This window comes from Haemaphysalis longicornis, unplaced genomic scaffold (genome assembly GCF_048455015.1).
Source record: "Haemaphysalis longicornis isolate Haplotype H1 unplaced genomic scaffold, Haemaphysalis longicornis Haplotype H1 scaffold_1, whole genome shotgun sequence".
Lineage (NCBI taxonomy): Eukaryota > Metazoa > Arthropoda > Arachnida > Ixodida > Ixodidae > Haemaphysalis > Haemaphysalis longicornis.
In genome coordinates, this window is record NW_027526203.1 from 98,292,448 (window position 1) to 98,309,972 (window position 17,525).

Here is a 17,525-nt window from a genome sequence, read left to right on the forward strand (position 1 = left end):
GCTCCGATAATAGATGGCGCGAAACTCGACCCGAAGAGCCGGATCTGGGAGCCGTTCTTCGGCTCTTCGGCTCAGTAACTGAGCGGAAGAGCCGGAAGAGCCGAAGAGCGGCTCAAAAGTACATCTGGTTCTCCTGACTCGAATTGTCTGGTCCCACGACAGGGGGCGCTAGAGGAATTTGGAAAATTAGCCCCAGATGGCCCGGCAGTGCAGTTGCTTTCTCGCGCCGATAATAGATGGCGCAGAGAGACGGCTTATTTGACACGGCTCTTCGGCTCGGTAACTGAGCGGAAGAGCCGGAAGAACCGAAGAGTGGCTCAAAAGTACATCCGGTTCTCCTGATTCCAATTGTCTGCTCCTACGACAGGGGGGTCTGGAGGAATTTGGAAGTATTCAACCAAGAGTATAAAACAGGTATATTAGTCCTTTTTGGTAATATGACATGCCATCACCCCGCTACAACGAGGAAACCAATAGCGATCAAATTATCCCCAGCTTTCCCGGCAGTGCAGTTGCTTTCTCGCGCCGGCAATAGCTGACGCAAAGAGCCGGCTCATTTGACCCGGCTCTTCGGCTCCGTTGGCTCTTCCTCCATGGTTTGCTGTGCTGTGGCTCACCCCGTTCGACACGGATCACTGAGCGGGCGAGAAGGGGCTCCCTCTCTCCAAAAGAACCGCCGCTCACTTTTACTTAGCCACGGTTCACCCGCTCTTCAAAAAGAGCGGCTCAAAAGATCCGGCTCGCTCCTGAGCGACGCATCTCTACTGTATTTACTGTTCGACGAAGTGAAGTTTCGGCGGGAGGCGAAAAAAAGGTTAGTGCTGCTTATTTATGTTCTGGTAGCGGTTGTTTTTCATTGACTTGTTCATCACTGCGTCCGATAAACGTGCCGCTCCGCTGCCTGTTCGATGCGAGAAACGTTTGCGGCCGTTATTCACTTAAGCTTGTGTGTTTGTGGGTTGGAGTCGGCTTGAAATTTCTGACTGCATACGTTAGCTAGTGCTATTTAGAAAGTCGCTGGTGGGCGCATTTCTCGAGTCTGCATATCCCCTTATGGTGTGGTGTTGCTTAGTTGTATATTGACGGTTGCTGTAACCTGTCAGCGGTACTGAATCTTCTCGGGTTAGTCGCACGCTATTGTCTCGCCCGCACACACTGCACAGCTTGTTTGTCGGAGCGTCTGTCTTTAGACTTATCGGTATTTTCAAACTTCCGTGTTAATTGCGTTGTGTTGGTCTTCTGAGAGCCATAAATTTACTGTGCTAATCACGCTATTCCGCCTAATGTTGATGTACGTTCAAGACGTTGGCGGCAGCACTGCTTACGTTTACCTGTGCTGTGTGTGTAGTTGTTCCCTGTTTCTTCCAATGCCTTCGATGAATTCAGATGGTCTATTTACTTAGTTGGCTCCCTGACCTGTAGTGAAATGCAAGGGAAAGTGGTTGTCTGAGCAGCAGCGTAGTAACAAAACGTTGCTTTTGTGGAGAAGAAGTCAGGTGGAAACACGCAGAAAGTGTGGAGCCGTTTCTATGCTGTCAATGTCAGTGGTAACCTGAGACCTCAGAATAATTACCCATAAAGCTCACGTGTGGACTATTAGAAGTTTTAACGTCACAAAGTAAGTTTAAAAATAATTCATTCCTGCCATTTTATGCTATCAGTGTCAGTGGCAGCTAGAGAGTTGGAATAATTTTCAAAACGCTCAGGTGCAAAGTTGTTGCATCATGATGTGCACCAAACATTAATCCATTTCTGTTCTCCTTTGAACGTAGAAATTATACTGCAAAAGCAGATTCCTACATTCTGTATTTATACTCTATGACCTGTTCAGAAAGAGTCTGTGACTGACTGTGGAGACATTTGGCCCTCCACTGATAGGTTGTGACAAACGTTTTTGTTCCTCTGCAAAAAAATGAAAACAAACTATTTCCATTCTTTACATGCTCCTGCGAAGTCATGGCTGTGGCATTTACTGACTGAAGACATCTTCGGCATGCTGAAAGGTCGTCGGGGAGAGTGTGGCGGATTATGAATGCCCTGTGGAGCTCATAAGCCACAAAAGAGTACCTTTTGAGTCGTGCATATTGTGCAGATATTCACCAGTTCGCATAGACCAAGGACAGGTGAGCTTAAAGTATGTTCAAATATTTTTATATTTCAAATTGTTTAGCAAGAAAAGATTACCAGGGCTTCCGCTGTAAAAAAGACATTCGACTTTCGTGGAACGAATCAGACATTGTTCAATATTTTCTCGTGCTCCCTGGGTAAAGCAAGGCATAAATTTATTCTCTGATATTTTTGTACTGTTTATTTTCTAGGCAATAGGGCGAAGATAGACCTAAACCAGCTGTACAAGGAATGCATATGGCCATTTTAATTGTATTTGGACGCCTTCTTGGAAGTGTATCATCAGAAGGAAGCACATTAAAGCTCTTGCACGGGATGAAATGATTGCATTCTAGAAGTAAGTACTCACTGCCATTTTTAGGTCTTTCATGGCGCGTTTTTAGGTAGTTTCTTTGTAACTAATGGTTTGAAACTCACTTCTTTTCAGTGACAGCTTGGCCTGTGGCTCAAGGTGACACTAGGAGCTTTTTGGAACACGTTAGCGAAACTTTCCTGGAAGTGCACTTTGAGACGTCCCTGGCAGAAACACCCGGGTCTTAATTTTGGTTGGGTAAGCTGGCATTTTGTTTTTGCGGGTCTCAATTTCTGGGGCTGTTCATCCTAATAAAATCTCACTGTTAAGAAGTTATCGTGAACGCCAATATTGGCAATTGTGTTTACATTCCGCCTATTACGGATGCTCCAACAGTGGCCAAAAAAAACCACTATTTTGTATTTAAGTTTTGTAAATATTTAGCTTTTACACCTTGAGAGTTGTTTCTGTGATTTGCCAGCACCACGGACACGCCCAACGTGGTTGCTGCTACAACAATACGGGGGCAACTGACGATTTAAATTTCCCGCTTTTACTATGCCCGTAGCACCAATAATACTCCCAAATACAGCCGTAGCATGAGTAATGCTTGCATTGTATTTTGACAGGTGGTTAAATAAGGGGTACTTTTTTTAAGGGAATTGTTTAGAGCACAGAAAGTGACGTCTGCAAGAAAATGTGCTAGTTGTGATTTATAAGAAAATTGTCCAACAGCCTAGTTCAGCATTAGTCAGCCCAACTTCTGCCTCATACCACTACGAACCATGCAGGTAATACATATCGAGAGGGAAATATTTTAGGTGGAACTAATTCCCCCCAAAAGTTCTGCCACAGTGCGATATTTATGATTTCCTATGACTGGCCATTTATTTCTTTGCGGTAGAAACATCGTTTAGCTGTAAAATATATTAGGCCAGCCTCACTACAGCATTCTAGGGAGCACATTATACAGTACAGAGAACATTTTTTGCAGAGAGAAGGTGTGTGAAATATAATGCCGAAAGGTGATTATAGTAATTATTATTTGATTAATAAACAAAACCTCTCAATGATAAAAAAAACTTATATTCAGGATACCGAGGCAGCAAGGTGGGATACTTTCCAGAATCAGGGCAATTTCATTGATTGTCTGTGGTGATATTGTTTAGCGCACTTTCACCTTTAGCAGCACTCCCAGAAAAAACCCAAGAAATCACTGATTTTAAATCGATCACTGTGTTATGAAAGGGCCTAAGCAACTCACTCATTTAAAGCAACCATGTAACACAATTTTCTTGTTTCCTTGAAGGTACATGAGGTGAGCAGTAAGTCTTCTCGAGGCCCGGTTATTCTCAGAGACGGGACTGGCGGCATCAATATTGCCCGCAAGAAACACGTCACGGATTCGCCGCCTGCATTGTCACTTCAGGATATGGTCATCCTCTTCGCCGCATATGTCATCTTTTTCATCGTGTCATCATGTTCTTATGGTTGTGTGCCTTTGAAGAGTTCTTGGGACTTTTGCAGGGAGTTCTTGGAAAGCATGAGAAATTTGACAGTGGCCTGGTGTCATTTAAGTTGGAGTCTCTTTTGAAATACTTGAAGTGTTCAGCTCTACTTGGGATTTTAAATTATTGGTAGAGGTTAAAGTATCTCTTGAAAGGCATGAAGGAGGTCAGATAAAAGGCATGAAGGGGGTGAAATCAGATGAAGAGGTTTAAGTTACTGGCACATGCAAGTTTCATGTCAACTGAACACTGAAGTCGTGCCTTTTTTTCATCATTGGCACAATGCGCAGGCTGTCTTTGAATCTATAGTGGGTGTTAATGTAGTTCATGGCACCGCATTGTAACGTCCTATTATTCAAGTGTAGCTCATAGATTTTTTTTTTCGTGGCAGTGCTGCTGCTGATGCAAAAGTGACAGTGCTTATTTACGCAGATGGCTTCCGCCTTCATTGATAAATTTTAGTACTGTAAGTGAGCTGACACCCATGCCGTAGAAGAATTTAAAATGTGCGTATTTGGCTTGAACAAGTCTTCTCCTTTGAACAAAGTTGCATATCTTGCTTGGCAGAAGCAAGGCTTTGGTCACAATTACACTGACAGCAAGACGGGAAGGTTTTTATAGCACGCAACTGTGAATTTTACCTAAGGTAAAGCGTTGAGGCTGGAAAAAATGCTTTCAAGTCTGCTTTGTAAAACTGGTCCCCTGTGCGATTCAACGCTGGCTTGTTTGCTTCTTAAGGATGTCTGACTTGTTCCCGCTTGAATTGACGACGTATATAATTAGTCTGCTTCTTAAATTTTAATATGTGTAATATGCTTCCAGCTACCTGATTTGCAAAATTATATAAGCTTCACGCTGGCTTTTGCGAGATTTCCTGGGATGAATTATTTTAAACAACTACAAATTGTTTGGTCAAGTAGCGTGCCTTAAGTCAAAGGCCTTTTCAGGACGCTCATAAAGTCTATTTTGCCTACAAATAGCTTGATGTTACACTTACGTCTGGTGTCAGGAAACTACTATCTTTAATAATCATGTTTTAATTGTGGCATACTGCCGCATGTGACCTCTCGTGTCAAAATGTTTTATCGTTAATCTTGGCTCGAGCGTTGTTTTCCTAAACTCTTGCACTGCACTGTTGTAGGTTTGGGATAATACAACCGTGTATGGCTTGTTTTTAGGCCTTTCCCTACAATTTAATAGCAAACTGCATTTTCCCAAACAGTTATGCGTAAACATAGTATGGCAAGCGCAATGAGTAATTCCGCCTTTGAATTACCTTTGGTTTATCTGATAAGACAGCATATTTGATGCTCACTGTTGTATAATGTCTGTGTCAGTGCCGCGGTAGACGCACACGTCTAATACCGTCGTTATTAACCATGTTTTTGAGTAAAAGTGAATATGTGAAAATGCCACTTGGAGCCTAGTGTTATCGTTATGCTATTTATTCCTTGTACGTTGGTCTTTTTCTGTGCAATTTAAAATAGACAGCTATTCAAATCTGAAATGTATGAATACTAACACCCAATAAAGTTGTATAGTATGTTGAAAAGCAGTGTATGAGTCATAATAGTTTGTTTCGTGCGTATTTTAATGCAAGTATATTGTTTCTTTTACATGCAGCTGAAACCCAGAACAGGATTCTGCGGGTGAAGCCAAAGACTGTGTGCCGCTCTAGGTGCCTCAGACCAACTTTTATATAGAACTGTGCTCCGATAGGCAACTGTTGGGAACTGTCAGGGACCACACTGCTGCGGTGGTTTCTGCTTTCCAATTGTTGGTATCACTGCGGGTCATATATCAAGGCTGTGTTAAAATGGTGCTTGCGGTTTCCTGCTGATACGAATGCATCCGCCAGCCTGGCATATGACCTCGGTGTATACCGACAGGAAAGCAGAAATATTGGAAAAGTGGAGTCCCATAGACAGCTTCCCAATGTCTATAGGAACACCGTTTTATATAAACAGCTGGTCTGAAGGTACCTGGAACGGCGCACCGGATAAATTCCATAATCATTTTACATGGATCAATGTTCCAGTAACTTAAACTACCCTTTTATTTGGAACAGTGATCCGCATACTTTTATTTGGAACACCGATCCACATAATTTAGTTGCAAAATTATGTGGTGCACTGTTCCACTTAATTTTCAGGATATGTGGAACACGGTTCCAATTATATAACTGGAAATTTTTTGCAAAAAAGTTCCAGTTACTAAGTGGATCTTACGTGGAACCAGATTAAGAGTGAGACGGGAGGTGGGAGGGGGGGGGGCGCAGAACAAACAATTAAAATGTGGTAAATGGTGGCTGTAAACATTAAACGAAGGTTGGTTGTCCCGAACACAATGGGTGGAATTTGTATGCACAACCAGTACGCGCTTAATCAGCATTTAGGACATTAGAACCTGCGGCTGTTTTCCAAAAGGCCCGTTTTTCCTCCGCGGCAATATCCTAGACCAGTGTTCGCGAATTCATTTTAGCAAGGCAGCCCAGCCTACGTAATACTCTTCACAAGGTTCTCTACATTCTGGGGGGCTAGCTAATGTTTGTTACTTTTTGGATATTGAGAGTGGGCATGTAATTTATGTAATTTGAGGGTGTGTAATTTAAAAAAATTATAAAAGAGGCGGTAGACCATCGTAAACACGGGTAATTGTCTTAGCTAAAAAAGAGCGAATATAAATTAACAACCTGTCATAAATGAAAAAAAAACGTGCGCTAAAGAATTCAGTCGGCTGCATATAACCGGTGTCCCCAGGAAGAGGTATTAAACAAAAATATATAGATGTAGAATTTCTAAAAATACCTGGCAAAGATCGAACACGGCATCAATCAAGAAATTAAATTCACTGCTCCAGATTGTTGTCCATAACCCACGTTAGGCGGAAATAAAAATATAACGGCTGTCGCAAACAGGCAAGCACCGGATAATTTGGTCGCCGAAATGTCCGTACACCGAAATCTCCGTACACCGAAATGTGCGTGCACCGAAACGCCCGTACACCGATATGTCTGTACACCGAAATTTCCGCACCGAAATATCCTGCACCGAAATGTCCTCGAGCCGTCTGGAGTTTGTCCGCGTGCTCCCTGAAAAAATTCGCCTAGGAGCGTTTCTTTTGATTATCTTTATCTCCAGATAATCTGCTGCCAGTGGTGTTAATATTCGTATAATATACGTAGTTCGATGTGAGTTTTAAATGTCTCACTTAATTTCGACCCAGGATTATCCGACACTATATTTTAATTTAAAAACCTAATTGTAACGTTAATGTAACGACACGTTCCAATTTTCGAAGTGGAACTGGAACGCGTTCCTTTCGCAATAAAGGAACTTGTAACGGGAACTCGTTTCAAAATTGGCAAGGAACGTGGAACGAGCTTTCGTTCCTATTTTGGAGGAACGTGTACAACACTGAATGGAACCGTTTGGGGAGTGGTTTTTTCGCACGCGCTGTGCAGGTCAGGAGACCCAACGCGACTGGTAATTCCAGTAGGCTTGCTGGGAATCGGTGACTGCCCTCCGAACCCCTGGTTGAGTGAGAACTAAAGTGATGGCTGCCTCTTCTGCTGCCGTCATTTCTTGGGTCCTAAGCGATGTACACGCAAGGAGGTTTGTTTTGGAGGTAGCCAAGATGATTGCGTATTGCTGCCCTCGATGGTTGGAGGCGTCTGTGTAGATAACTGCATGATCCCCACCGAAGGTGGTGTTTAGCGTTTGAGCCCGTGCTTTTCGGTGACCCTCGTCATGTGAGGGGTTCATATTTCTGAGCAAAGGGAGCATCTTTAGTTTTAGTCGCCAAGAGTCTGGGAGTACGTCAAGCGGAGTGACATTCTGCGCTGCCCAGCCAATCTGGTGAAGCATGCGATTACCCACCGCACTTCTGAGTCGGACCCTCTGGTTAGAAAGATGGCCTTCTATCAGCTCTTCCTCCGTGTTGTGGAGCCCCGTGCTAAGCAGCCTCTGTGTGGACGCACTCATGAGAAGACCAATGGACTGCTCGACCGCCTTTATAATCATTATATAAAGCATCTCTGTGTCCTCCTTGTCGAGAATGAGAGAGGGGGTTGACGTGAGTGACTCTCGAAAGGACAAAAGCTTCAATTAATCGAAAGGGACCGGATTCCTTAGGGCCTCTCTTCTTGGTGGCAACTCGCCTGATCATGTGTATGATTTGATTAATGCTGTTTTTGAGGCGCTGCAAGGAGACGTCACTCTTGGTGTTAGTCTGGAGACGTAGGCCCAGGATCTTGATGCTGGAGCTTGGAGAGATGGCCTGACAATCAAGGAGTATTTGAATGTATTCCTTGATTTGGCGTGAGGGCGGACGACAAGGAGCTGTGATTTTTTACGTGAACACTGGAGGCCACAGGCTTGATAGCACATTGGCGGACTAGAAGTGAGATGCCATGCATTGGTGTGAGCTGCCTTTAATTTTTGTAACTCTTAGCATATAAGCAAGGGGCGCACAGGGCCGCTAGACGGGCGTGAGTGGTCGCGTGACGCTTTCACGTGGTATTCAGCGAGAACGTAAGGGGTAAAACCGTACATGTGCTTTTTGAGTACACCACCTGTCGTCTCCGTCTTCGCGTGGGCCCGTAGCTAAATCGGTAGGACAACAGGCTGTGCTTTGTTAGTCTATTCGTTCCGGGTTCGATGCCCGCCGGTGACGGTAAATTCTTTTATTTGCTCGCTGGAGTTTTCTTGTGACACCAACGGTCGCGAAAGAACCCTTGGGGGGTAGAGGTAAAAAGCTTTGCTTTAAAAATTGCCACAGCCAAAACTGAGGTCGGCGGCGCGAGACTTGAGCATGGCGTTGTTCTTGCGTCCTGCCATGCCCCAAACTTCCATTTTAAGTTGTGTTACGCATGTTCGTCCGCGTCGTTCACCCAGCAGCCCACATAGACCAGGGTTAATGACCGTTGGAAAAGCAAACGAGACAACAGGAACAGGGTTGTTTACTTCGTCACGTCGACGTCTGCACGCGAGCGCTCAACGTGCTCTTGTTCATGACCGACACGTAATAACTGGCTTATCAGCCCTCAGCCCCATCCCAATTCTCTAACAGGAAGCACAGCTGAACACATTTGATGAATTAGTTCATCAGCATCGGCAAGCGTTCCTCCAAAGCGTTCCTCCCTCATCCCAGATGCCACTGCTCTTGCAGCATACATGACGAACTCACCAGCCCCACAGTTTTCTAACCGCAGCATAAGACCACTGGGAAAGTAGTTTCACCAATTAACAGATACGCGACCTGTTTTCCGCCTCCATCCCAGAACTGTTGGTGCTACGGTTCCGGTTTTTATGGACAGTGCTGCCACTTCCTCTGCGGTGATGTTTGTCGACGCCAGCGCATCAGATGCTCTGATCCATACTGCTGCAGTTTGCCCGAACATGGCTCCGACTCTATTACGTGCACCCACATCATGACGGGAAAGTGGCCATCCACCCAAACCGAGCTCCTCGCAGTGCGGGATGCTCTGCTGCACACAACTTTACTTCCCACCCCGGCTTCAACAGAATTTTCCGTCTACACTGATTAATCCGCTGCTGTCCGAGAGCTCGGGAAAACATTTACGTCAAACAAACTTGTGCTACAAATCCAGGACATAGCAGACATTTGCACTTAGCGTATTCGTGTGTCATGGCGTCGACGTAACAGCCAGCCTAGAATGCAGGCTGATGCTGGTACGTATCCCGAACGTGTGCAATATCCCGCTCCGCTGGCACCTTCTTGAGCGGCGATTCGCCTCGCCGGTGGAAAAAAATGTATTCGGCGCCCCTCGCGCGCACTCATACCTCCGTGCGATACGGGTCTTCCAAGCGGGTTGTCCCACTTAGGTGAGGTCCTGCTCCGACGAGTTCGCTTGGGGGTGGCCCTCACGCCAGCTGTGACGAGGATCTGGCCTCCCCAGTATCATGCCCCGTTTGATTCGACGTGCCCCTTCTGTGCCGCTCCTGTTAAGCAGGCTACAGCAAAGCATTCGGTGCGGAGTTGCCCTGCCCTACAAAGACCTCTCTCCTCCGGGGTGCACCTCTCCTCCTGCGGCCCGCACCCCGGTCGTCCCCCGGACTTCGGCTCATGGACACAGGGCCCGCATCACGGCCCACTCCTCCGGTTTCTTCGGGAATCGCGAGTTAATATGTGTATAGTTTTTATGCTGATTTGCAAACTTCCGCAACAAAAAAAAAGACACGTTCGCGCCATTGTTGATGCACATTCTCTCCGGCAGGTTGTTCATGATAGGTAACGTGCCACCGTCGAGCGTAGAAAGCAATTTGCCACGCTAAATTTGACTTCGCTTGCCTTGTTGACGCGGCGGTCCCGTCAACTCTGGCACCTCGCCCCTTTTTCGGTCGCGTCGTGGGTATTGTGGTGTAACATAATGGGAAAACCTTTTTTTGAACAAGTGCAGCACCGAGTTATAAACAAAATGAAGAGTGGAGGATTTCGCAAGGAACAAGAAGGAAGGCTAATGCGCAAACGTGTCGATTCTGAGCAAGAACACGTGGACCTCTCGCATGCAGGCGTCGCCGTCCAAGCAACGTCGCCCCTGTTGTGTCCTCTGCTTGTCGAGCCCTGGTCTAACTGGGTAGCTGGCAAAAACATGGGTCAGGTGGGGAATTCAATACGAAAGTTATGTCCCTCCGGTGAAATGCCTTAACGGCTCAGGCTAAGGCGAACCCCCCTTCTAAATAAAATCCTGGCTACGCCACTGGTGTATAGGTAACAAAGGTTGGTCAATTCCACCTCTGTGGCTGAGTTAATACTGAGTCTTTGGACTCATGACGTAACAGCGGCAGAGTAAAATAACCGCGCGACAAAGAATGTTGCAAATCAACTTGTAACACGCAACACCCGCACAATCTATAAATATACTTTTATTCAAACTCTAAGCTTGATTAGCGCGAATAACAGATACAGTACACTCAACTAACATGCAGGTTTACGGTTATAATGACAGCGTGAAGACATTTAGTAAAACTTAGTGTTACTTAAAAATTGTGCCCGGCCTTGGGTTTCAAACTAGAATCTCTCAGAATGCAGTGCTTTGCCTCACGAATCCTCATAGCTTTTTCACTGCTCCAATGAACACTGCGTGCTTGTTTACGTTGTCCCATATGATGATGGCAAATGGGTGCTCCACACGAAAGGTCAAGATCAAAGGCAGTGCTAACGACCGCGCCTTACCCCTCGAGCGGACTCCAGGGCTGGCAGCTGTGTCTTGATGTGTGGAAGCACGACGACCATGCTGAACCTGAACCTTCGCTCTCAGTTCATCCAAAATAGCGCACCTAAGAACAGAATTCAGTGACATTGTTCGAACTTTGATCTCCTCGCGGCCATAATTCTAAAAGGGAAGCATCTTTGTTTTTCCGGCTTCAAACTTCGTCAGCCATGTTCCTTTGAAGTAGACCGCGTTTAGGAGAGATGCCACAGTGTCCACAGGCAAGATTCCGCCTAGTAGGCTAGAAATCTTCCCTTTCGTCTTGTCCCGCAACCATTCGTTGACTTCTTCCGCCACTCTGGCGCCATCGCGCGCAAAATCCATCGATCGCGCAACCGCATAAAAGTAGTCGGCTAGGTCCTGCTTGTAGTGATCCAAGATTCGAGAACCCTTCGTTATCAGGATAGTGTTGGCAATGTCAAAAGTTACGTTCGGTGTCTTCGTCTCGGCCAGGGACTTGTAGGCTGACAAAACGGCATCTCTGTCGACAAGTTTTGCGTCGGTGAATCCTAGGACAGAAGAGAGTTCCGACTGCGAAGTTCCCCTTGCTCCAGCATAAAAAAGGCCCAAAGCAAGGCTGATGCTCACCGGGGAGAAGATGTTGGCGTCTTCGTTTGTAGACCTCAGCTCTTTTAGTAATGAAACTCCAAAGGCGTTGGCGGCTCTTAAGTGCTTCAGTTGCACATCTAGAGGAACCGCAGCCGATGCTAACAGGGCAATTCCGAGCAGCGCTGCAGCTTTGACTGGTACCATAGTGAGGGCTGGCGTGGGTTTGGCGACACTTGCGCTAATATATAGATACGCATGCTTCTACTGTTCTTTTATCGCGTAAACCTTGGCCGAAAGTCAGTTGTAGATGAATCTATCACTGCGCCTAGCTTTAGAACTACGTACGTAGAAATAGTACGTACGTGAGGCAGAAAAACAACAACTTTACCATCCCTCCGTAAAGCAAGTCGAGAGAAGCGCGAAAACATCGAAACAGCGTCAAAAGTGCTTCAACACCTTCGCCAAAAGCGCGTCCAACCTGTGCTGCCAGTGCGTCCAATCAATCTTCATACCTTCAAAGACCCAAATCGCCAATGAAGAACGAACCCGTGCCACGATTTTTCCCGCACAAAGTAAATGCACCTACGAGCGACCTAAATGTATACCCACACGTGATTATGAGATGAATGTATACTTTTGTACTCCTTCTCAGTGATTGATGCGTACATTGTCTTATCTAGAACCGTTCTTTTTTCTAGATTTTCAAGTACAGTTAAACCCGGATATAACAAAGTTGACAAAAATTCGAAATTTTTCGTTACATGCAGGTGTCTAGTTAAGGCTCGCGTGAATAGAGCAGAAAATAAACCGAAATGCTAAACATCAGTGATGATAAACTCACCCTTCAGGAATTTATTTCACAGCGAAATACTGCATGAGTTTCGCCCGCTGCTTGCCCACGAACGTAGTCACTACACGGAACTCAAAAGAAGCACGGTCGCTTACCCCGTGTCCTAAGCATCACCTAAGCATCACTTTTGCTTCTTGACATTTTGGTGCCTTAACCCGTTTAAAGGACCAAATTTATGTTGAAAGGGCGCCTTTTCACGAACTTGATGCTGTTTGCAGCAGCACTCAAAATTGTTGAGGGTGATAGCTAGGTGATAGCTGTATCTGTTGAACTCATCACCGACAAGCGTAAATCACAGATAGCTGTGGAGACGCCTGGCTGCGCGCCGACAAAACAGGCCTAGCACCTAATCGACATCGCACTCATAGCGGAAACGTGCGGTAGTTTGCGGTGCGGGCAAAGTTCGCTGAATTACTTCATTGCTCTAGCCGATTTTTTCATTCATTGATTGTAGTGTTTAGCGCGCCGACGCAACGCAGGTGATGATTTGCGCCGTAGTGGAGGGCTCCAGATTAGTTTTGACCACCTGGGGATCTTTAACGTGCGCCGAAATCTCGTACCCACGGGCATTTTGCATTTCGCCTCCACCATAAAAGCGGCCGTCGCGGCCCGGAATCCAACCCGCGACCTCGTGCTCAGCAGCAGAACGGCTCAGCCACTGAGCCACCGCGGCGGGTGGCCCATTTTTTGGAAAAGTGCAAAAAATACGGTAGCGAATTCGTTACATCAAGGTTAACCATCGCAACGCCTTCGTTGCATAGAGGTCGCAAACACGTAGGTTTCAATGGTGCTGGCAATGGGGAATTTGAAAACTTCGTTAAATCCAGGAATTCATTACATACAGGTTCGTTACATCCAGGTTTAACTGCAACCGTTTTGACACAACGGAAGCCCGGTTTCACGCACGCGCCGTTGATGTTATCGGAGCTTTTCGGTCGACCAACCAGTCTATGGGGAAATACGTTAATTTTTTGACAGGACGCCATCGTTCCCAATAAGAGAACTTTCGCTTTAAAAGGCTTCCGCTTTAAAAGCACCCGGGAGCGCGAAATTGTGCACTCAGACGTAACCACTGTTGAACGTGCGCCAGGACAGCCAAGATACTCAGTCCCATTCGTCAATAAGTACAAATGCACAACTGCCATGCTCCCATTGAATCTCCGCGTCTTCAACAATCTTTAGGAAAAAAGACGCAGAGAAAGACGGGGACATGGAGTATACTGGGTTAAAACTTACGAACAACAATGGAAGTTGCCCCTGCGCCTCATCACCGCAGCCGGCTGTTCCCCCAAGGAGGTTCCACCTCGCGGCACAAAGAGTGCTGTGCTGCGAGTATTTTGACGGTCACATGAGTCATTTCCGGTATTTATCGAACTGAATCTGCTAATAAACTACTGCAGCGACGGGAAAATAACTACGTGAGAAAAGACAGACGGGGTCACGCAATAAGCGCAATCTCCTTTCAAAACATCCGGGTACAATGCTTCGCGAAGCGAGACACTACAAGAGCTACTTTAGTGTAGAAAATACACAGGACGAAGCGCTTTTAGTTGGTTTTGATACATACAAAAGGCACGGGAAAAGATGGCGATACAGAGTAGAAAATGCACAAGACGACAAGCTTTCGCCCAACTTTTCATAGAGTTCAATCATCTCCCAGGTGTCTGTTGCTGCGCAGATAACTTCCTCTTTTTCGAGCAACGGCCGCCATTTACAGCCCTTTTCAGTGGGCAGGTAGGCCGTTAGTGGGCAGATAAGGTGTCACAGCTGACATCACTTGCATGTTGTGCACGTGTTCGTGGCGTGGCCTTGAAGCTTTCGTGTTTCAGGTGTTTACGTGACCTTCTTCCGGGCAGGCCAGTCCTGTTTTACTTTGAGCGGCCCGTGACCGGCTGTGTCGCATTCATTCTCTTCTCCACTTGCTTTTTTAAAGAAAAACCTTTTTATTGGGAACGATGATTTCCTGTCAGAAAACTAATGCATTTCCCCGTAGTCCGGTTCATCGACCCAAAAGCACTGACCAGATTTGTGGGCACACTACTGCGCGTGCGGGAAACCGGGCTTCCATTCTGTCAAAACGTGGTTATTTGAAAATGACAAAGAAGGAACGACATTGGCGTCGGTGCAAAAGAGGCACTCGCCGCTCCGCTTTGACAAAAGCGATCGTGGACAACCAAGTGGGCGTTCAAGTTCAAGGAGAAGAGATAAGGGCAGACCACAACGAAGCCGGATGGACGCTCGCGGAGGAACGCATGTCGAGGCTGCGCCGGCGGACTCCCGACAGCGGCAAGTTCGGCGGACCCGGCGGGGGTCAAGCAAAAATGGAAATTTAAACGCCGGAGCCTCGGTCATCAAGGGAGCCCGCATGCCAGCCATGCCGCTGGAAGAGAGCAGGATAGTCGTCAGACCCCGAGGGGGACTGGACATCGTCAACATCGGAACCACCACCGTCGCCGCGGCCAGGATCACCAGCGAGGGAATTGCGCCGCGGATCACCATCTGCCAGAAGACGCGGCAGAACATCATGGTCGTCAGTACACTTAATTAAGACAACGCCGCAAGGTACGCTGAAATCCAGGAAATCTCAATTCAGGGCAAACCCTACGAAGTCAGCGCATATCGCACGGCACCTCACGACACCGTAAGGGCGTCATCAGAGGCATCCCGTCGACGCGAGCGCCGAGGAGCTAGATAGGAACATCGTCGACGAAAGGAACCTGCTAGCGGGGGACGCAAAGAGGATCGGCAGCACGACCACCATGACCATGGCGTTCCAGAGACCCAAGGTACCGAGCGCCGTGCGATACGGAGACACCATGATACCATGCCACCTCTACAGGAAATAGGTCAACTTTGCCAGCAGTGCGGCCGAGTGGGACGCCGTAAGGACGTGTGACCGACCCCCACAATCAAAACATGCTTGGCCTGCGGGTTCGCGAACCCAAGGAAGACCATTCCTGTACGTCAAAATGTAAGCCGTGCGGGGGCGGACACCTGAGTGGAGAGCGAACGTACAAGGCGAAATACAAGATACCATACGTAGTGCGGAAGCGACACTGGGAGCGCCGACACGCCTAACGCCAGCTGCCACGGGAGAGCGATTTCTCGCCACTCGACAAGCCGACAGCTGGGCGAAAGTCAAGGACCCCATCCAAGAACCGTGTGCAAAACTACAGAGACAGCAGCTACTGCATGAGAAGCCTCAGCAGAAGGTCACCGTCACGTGAGCGAGCTGAGCTGGGCTGACGCAGCGAAAGGGAGAAATATAAAAAGCATGCAGAAAGTCACCGAAGCGAAGAACGATGACACGAACAAGGGGCTAGAGGCCAGCTAAATCCTAAGGCAGGATAACGAAGCGTTGCGAACGACCATCAACAACCTCACGAGAGCCGTAAGCTGCTGCTATACAACAACCAGCCTCCGCAGAGACCCACGCGAAGTAAACAACCACGAACAACCAGGAGACAGCCGTACCGAAGAAGCGAGCCGTCGAGGCCACGCGATCGCATTGACAACCTTGAAGCAAAATTCCCACTCAACCAAGGAACACCATCCCGCTTAAGCAGTCACGGCCGCCTACGCAACAACAGCAGCAGCAAGCGTAACAGCGCGGCAGTGGAACTGTCGCGGCCTCGGAAGGAAGAAGGCAGTCATTCAACAGCATATCGCACACGCCGTGCGCAAGCCCCACGTGATAGTACTCCAAGAGACACTCCCCGGTTAGAGTGCACAAGGACCCGCCCGATGGCAGAGGTCTGCGCACCCTGGTCAGGGTGGGACTCACATTCGTCGAACACGAGCTGCACAACATCACGTTCGAGCACGCAATCACCGAAATCATCACGGGAAGGAAGAAAAAAGGGAGAATATTTCTTCTCAACGTTGACAGCAACCCATCGCATAGAAAACAGATGTTCAGAATATTACTGCACGGAGCCAGCACTGCAGTGGGTCGCGATGAACCCAGCGTGGGGCTACAACAAGTACGCAGGGAAGGACCGCGACCTGTACCAAGACGCCATTGAACTTGACTTCACCCTCATCACGGACCCGATGCATTTGACGAGATTCGGCAACTCCGTGTCCCGGGACACCACTCCAGACCTCGCGTTCGTCAAGATTGACGTCCGGGGCGCGATCACCTGAAGAAATACGGGGGCTGCCCTCTGCAGCGACCACACCGTCGTGGAAATCGGCATACCGGAACACAACGACACCAGCAACAGAACATATAATTCCGGAACTCTGGCTTCCGACACGCCAGAAACCAGAAAGACGGCGATGACGAAATCGAAGACATCGACTCGTGGACGGTCGGAATCACCAACAGCGTACGCAATGCCACAAAGGAAATCGAAACGGGCGTGGAGACCTACAAAGTAGACACACCGTCTAGCGCAACTCATCGAATGCAAACAGTCGATACTCAATAGATGGAAAAACCAACGGCTCACCCGTAGACTAAGAAAGAAGGTGGCAGAGCTCAACCGAGCGATCGAGGATCACTGCCGCGCGCTATACGCGAAACACTGGCACGAGACTTGGAACACAGCCGGCGGGAAGATGCACAGCGGGAAGACTGGGACCTCCTGTGGCACCTGCTCGACGAAGCCAACACCAAGTAGCATAAAACGGACAGACTCGCCAAGCTCATATATCGGGTGGTCTCGGAACACGGCGCCGACGAAGTCAACAGGCGAATCAACGACAAATACCTGCCAACTACACCCACCGAACAATACGCACCGTACGGCGGCCTACCCAACGCGAAGTTCGATCGGGACATCGACGTCGAGGAGGTCCGCGCGGCCCTGCACGACCTCAAAGGCCGGTCGGCGGACAGCCCACACCTCGTCACGAACAGAACGCCTAAGAACCTTGACGACGGCTCGATTGAGAACCTTGCAAAATACTTCAACAAGTGCTGGAGAGTGGGCGCACTGCCGAAGCAGTGGAAGACAGCCA

At 47.9% G+C, this 17,525-nt stretch overlaps 1 pseudogene; it reads right to left on the reverse strand.

Annotated features, from left to right (window-relative positions):
* Window positions 1-11,106: 11,106 nt before the first annotated feature.
* On the reverse strand, window positions 11,107-11,914 carry LOC144143287 (iripin-2-like; annotated as a pseudogene).
* Between the last annotated feature and the right edge of the window lie 5,611 nt (window positions 11,915-17,525).